This window comes from Manis pentadactyla, chromosome X, assembly GCF_030020395.1.
Source record: "Manis pentadactyla isolate mManPen7 chromosome X, mManPen7.hap1, whole genome shotgun sequence".
NCBI classification, from domain to species: domain Eukaryota; kingdom Metazoa; phylum Chordata; class Mammalia; order Pholidota; family Manidae; genus Manis; species Manis pentadactyla.
In genome coordinates this window covers 51,765,757-51,771,503 of record NC_080038.1, presented here as the reverse complement: position 1 = coordinate 51,771,503, position 5,747 = coordinate 51,765,757, and the positions used below count along the sequence as shown (strand labels likewise).

At 40.5% G+C, this 5,747-nt stretch overlaps 1 pseudogene; it reads left to right on the top strand.

Annotated features, from left to right (window-relative positions):
- The first annotated feature begins 402 nt into the window (after positions 1-402).
- LOC118922717 (spindlin-3-like) lies at positions 403-4,007 on the top strand (annotated as a pseudogene).
- The last annotated feature ends 1,740 nt before the right edge of the window (positions 4,008-5,747 follow it).

The following is a 5,747-nucleotide window of genomic DNA, read 5'->3' as shown; positions in this document are numbered from 1 at the left end:
TGCAAAGTTACCCAGTTTTGTAAGAGACTATTAGAAAGGCATTTGGAAGTGTTAATGTTTTGCTATGAGCCGTGGGGAATAGGAGGTGGGCTTACAGTTGATTATTTTCTTCTTCATGTCTATATTCTGAATTTTACAAAATGCCTACATTGTTCATACAGTTCTTTATCAATAGGTAAAAAAATAAATAAATAAGTAAAGAAAAAGAAAAAAGAAAAAATTATCCTCAAGAAGTAAAGCCTGGGAACGACCAGACAATAAAAATTACCTAGAGATAGGATCAAGCTAGAAAACTGAACCCTCAAATCTCTTTAAATGATTTTTTAAATTTAAGAATCAATTGCATTCTGTATAAAAAGAGTGAGTCCAGGAAAGCATGGGGAAAAAGAAAGGGCAAATTCCTGGAAGATGAGGCAGGGGCACTAAGGTAGGGGTCGGGGTGAGGGGCGGTGTGGGGAGCTTGGAAGCCCTAAACTGGAGAGGTAGAGTTGTCAGGGAGTGGGGTGGTGTGCAAGGCAGCTCCTGGTTTCAGAAAGGGCCAGGGCCAGGAACCAAGAAGCACCTTCCAGGCCCATGACTGTCGTGGGCCTCAGAGTTGGCTGTGCAAAGTGAAGAGGGAGTGTAGCGCACAATGTTTGACAGGAAGGGAGGCTTCTCTCCTGGCAGGAAGCTGCGCAATGTTTGACAGGAAGAGCGGCAATGGTTGGTGGGAGCCCACTGTGGCAGAGGGGTCACCCCCGCCAGGAATGCGGAGGACTCAAGAGCTGAGTATTGGGGACACCACCGCCATCCTCTTCGTCTTCCCCGCTGTCCTCTTAGACACACTCCTTGCGTGCCATCCTCCTCTCCCAGCACCTGGCTTGTCCCCTGCTTATCTTCCTTGGCCACAGGCTCACAGTGGAGGCAGCAGCGAGGTGTCCAAATAGGACATGTGAGGCCCATGATACCAGGCCCTGGGAAGTCTGTGCCCCTTGACCTGGAGGGGCAGAAGGATTGGGGGTGTGGAGTTTGTCCCTTGTTTCTTTGACCCTAATGTCAGCTCCCTCACTCTAAGGCAGAACGAGCTGGGGAGGAAGGCTACTACTGCAGGCATGCAGCCAGGATGCTTTGATTTCCAGCTTTCCTGTGTAGCTTTCTTGAAAAACTTAGGAGCGAGATCCTGGAGTGCACTAATTAGAAGGAAAAGCTCACTGTGTCTTGCTGTGAAATTATTTTTTCTTAATTTTCTTTCTTGCTACTGTGCTCCTCAGAGGCTGAAGACCCAGTCCAGAAAGGTGGTGGTCCAGGACAGGCACAAGACATGCCAGTATGTTTGTTACCTTGAATAGAAAGGTGGCACACAAGAAGCATAAGAGCAGACTGACCTCTCAGCCTTGGAACAACATCATAGGCTGCAAAATTCGACATGGATGGAGAGATGGAGATGAACCCTTAACACAGTGGAAGGGAACCGTTCTGGATCAGCTATGTGCAAATCCCTCTCTGTATCTTATCAAATATGATGGATTTGACTGTTTGTGGATTGGAACTTCACAGAGATAAAAGAGTGTCATCACTTGAAGTCCTTTCTCATAGAAATCTAGAATCAGTTATATACACTTAACAGAAACTATGATTGGCAAAGCAGTGGAACATTAAAGACAGACGAAGATTGCAAAAATGAATGAAGGGGGATGGTCTTAGCTCAGGCTAAGACCTGTCATGAACACATGGTTTTATTTACCTATGAAAAAGATCCTGTATTATATATGTACCAGCTCTTGGATGATTGTAAAGATGGTAACCTGTGTATCCTTCCAGATTTCAGTGATTCTCCTCCCACAGAGAGGGAACCAGAAGTCATATGCAACCTAGTAGGCCAACAGGTAGAATAGGCCAAAGATGATGGATCCAAGAGGAATGGCAGGGTCATTCATCACGTAGAAGCAAAACCCTCAGTGTACTTCATCAAATTTGATGATGATTTCCATATTTATGTCTGTGATTTGGTAAAAGCATCTTAGAGGCAATCTTGAACTTTGCCAAATATGTAAGATGATTTGTAAAATCTGTACACACAAAAAGTCTTTGACTGCTTTTCAATATATAAGAACAATCTCCTACCTTTTTGCCTGCTTTTGCCTGGCAAAAGATTGTAATTTTGCACCCTCAGACACTTGCGGAAGAAACCTTTTCCCCTTCTCTCTAATCCTTTTAGGAGAATGATTGATTTATCTAATTAGTGAGAAAGTTAAAATCTGACATCCACTGGCCCATATTTTTATCTTGGTGTTATTGATTGATGATAGCTGAACACCTCTTGCCCTCTTCTTTGGGGCACTTGTACTCTGCACTCACTTAAGTGTGAAGCTTCCTGAGATATTCAATGTGACTGGTTAAGTGTCTCTGCAACTTCAACTCTACCCCCAGGTGACTTAAAAGTCTAATTTGGAGAGGAGTGGGAAGCCCATTTTGTTCTCCTGGTGAAGCTGCATTTTCTATTCTAACTGTATTAAAAGTAAGGCTAACATTTTGCTCCCTTTCTGATTCTTGTATTTATTACTCAACTTGGTTCAAAATCAAGAGGGTTATTACTTTCCATTGCAGTACATAAGCAAAGGCTGCAAAACCTTATGAAACTGATAAGAGGGCAAGCATTTTGGAACCTAACTTCAGGTGTACAAATCAAGGTTGGTTATCAATGGCATTAGGGGCTCTGTTGTCTGCAATAGCTCTGGCTTCTCCCTGCAGATACCAAGTGGGTTTTAATAAATGCAGGCTGTATAGGCAGACTTTAGCACAATGGAGCATTAAGCCAGGCTCTAACTAGAGTCTTTAGTCACAGGGTAAAGGCTGGGCTTAGCAAGAGTTGGCAGGCCTGTCCAGGACCCCAAAATGAAAGAACAAAAGTCTGGAATCTAGCTGAGATGGAGAGAGATTCTTTCCTATACCAAGAGAGACTCTGAGAAATTTTAAATTAGGTTTAAGATTTGATTCTTAGGGGACTTTCAAGTCTCAGCATATGAGGTGGGCAAGGCACTTGCTAGAACTAAGAAAGGCTGAATAACAGGATTTGCTTCCTTGTAGGAACTGCTGGGATCATCTGTTATGGTGTTCCAGAAGGACAGTGGAACACACATATTAGAATCAGTACTAGATGATCAATAGGCTTAATGATGTTTTAAGTGCTGGCATTGGTAGATAGAAATATAATAGATATTTGTTGGTGTTTTGTTTTTCAATTTTATTCTGTTTCTTGGCTAGCCCTATGAAACTCATGTGAGGAAAAGGCTGAGCCCTACTGTAGCAGAAGAATAAGTAGAGGAATGGGCCTTGTACCTTCCACTATTGAAAACATTAGTGAAGGTTATTCTAAGACTAGGAAAGAAATTTTGAAAAATAAGCATGGTTTTGGAGAGGAGCTCTGGACAAAGCCAATGGTTCCTCATTGGGTTTCTGATGAAAGTCCCATTAGCAGTAACAGACAGGCCCTGGACTCCTGCAGGTTTGGGTCTGAAACTCAGGACAATACAATCAACCACTTGGAAATATCTTGTAAATTAGTTTAAGTTCACAGGTCACAAAGTCCAGACTACTGACACAGACTGGCATCCTGCTGAGGTTGAAACCAAGAAGATATTCTCTTTTCACCCATGTTTTCTCTATGTATTTTTCTTCCTCTTGATGCCACTAAGTCTGATGAGTTATTTGACTGACAACAGCAATGTGGGTCTGTTTTACACTATGTAATAACCCCTGGGGACATAAATTTGCTTGGGATATATGTTCTACTGGGTGGGTATTAGTGTGCTTCCTAGTTTTTTGGATGTGAGGCTGGTACTGTAATAATCTTATGTCCCATTGACCCTGTGAACTCTTAAAAATGTATGGCCTACAGTTGTGGGGTTAGATTAATTCAGCTTCTGAAGTCCTGAAGGAACTACACACAGTCAAGAGGAAGACAGCCCAGGCTGCAGCTGCTGAAGGAATCCCATATATGTCCAGACATCTTTGTGAAATCTGTGTAGCTGAAATAAGAAAAAACAACAAATTGAGAAAGGCAGTATTTTGGACTTCAATTCCTTTGGACTTTAAAAAAGAAATTTAATTTGGGGCATTAATTTCTCTTTTGGAGTATAATAGTTGGAATATGTTTCATATAGTTCAAATTAAGGCATTTTCATTATGTTTTTGACATTGTATTATTTGGATTATTTTGATACTATCTTTTGGGGTCATTGTATAATCTTTGTAGGTTATGTCAGATAATGTGACTGGACATTATAGTAAATTGGGGATAAACTAGTGAGTGAATTTTCAACCTGGGGTATAATGCGGCATTAGGGTTAACTTAATTATGGTCCTATTCTGACTTATTTCAGAGCCTTCTAGGGGCAAAAACATAAATGCTCACCAGTCCTATACAGGTGAAAGCAGGACATTCCTAACAAACTGCTGGTCTCCTCCAAAGAAGAGAACCAAATTCTATTTGTTAACCATAGTTTTTGCTGTTGGCAGCTGTGATTTAAGGGAACAAAATATCTAAGAGTATGATGGGATATATCTCTGCCTCTCTCCATGTTCCTGGCTCAAGAAAAAAAAAGAGTACTTGCACTTATCATAAATATTTGGAAGAAAATTTCTACCCATCTTTGTTTGCTATTCACTCAGTCTTCCATATGGGAGGAAGAGTAACTTGGTTGAAATTGAGTATAGTGTTATTATGGATAAGCAGCCTAAGCCCCTCTTGGTTCTTGAGCTCATTCCTCTTGGTGAGGTATGGGAAAGACTTCAGTCCTTCACTGTGTAGCTGGGTAAACATCTGCTCTATAGACCCCTCCCTCCCTATGGGGTAGGGGATTCCATTTTCTTCAGACTTGGGGTAAAAGTTCATTTCAGGCCTGGGTCCAAACCATGTTCTCTAGTCCAGATCTGTCAGCAATAAAGATAGTATATATTTTTATTCTTTAAAAAATTTTAATATATAGATTTTTTTGTTAAAAAACCCCACACGCTTCTGGAAAAAATCAAACAGTACAAAAGAGTATACAGTAAAAGTAAGTCTCCTTTCCTCCTTCCCACCCCTGACCTCAGTTCCCCAGTTCCTCTTTCCGAACATAACCAATATTACTAGTTACTGTATATCCTTCCAGAGATAATCCTTGTGTTTACAAGCATTTTGTGTGTGTGTGTGTGTGTGTGTGTGTGTGTGTGTGTGTGTGTGTGTAGGTTTTTTTTAATAAAAATGGTGGCATGCTGTTCTGAACTTGGCTTTTTCACTTAACAATATATTAAAGCCGATACTTTAATCCTTTGATTCCTGTGTATGCTCTTTAGTTGCTTCAGAATCTGGAAGGGAAGTGGGTAAGATTACTTCAAACCTTCAAACCTTCAAACCCCAACATAATTTAATGAAAATTTACATGTCCCTGCAAACCTACCATTTCTGCCAGGCAAATTTTTCTGACTTGTAGAATGTAAAATGTATGTGAACACAATGAATTTTGTGGAAGGAATTCCTTGAGAGAGGCAAGTATATTTTACTGAAGTTACAGGGAGACTCAAACATAAATTGAAGCTATGGGAAAAGTTAAGGTAATATAATCAGTAATCCACAAATGAAATTAAGAGTCATTAATTTTATTCCATTTTGCACTCATATTTACTGCCATGTTCAAATTTATGCTGATAGTTTTTGCTTTTTCTAACAGAATGATTTCCTGCATGTAACAGGAAACCCATGTAAACAGGATTAAATAGTTATCAAG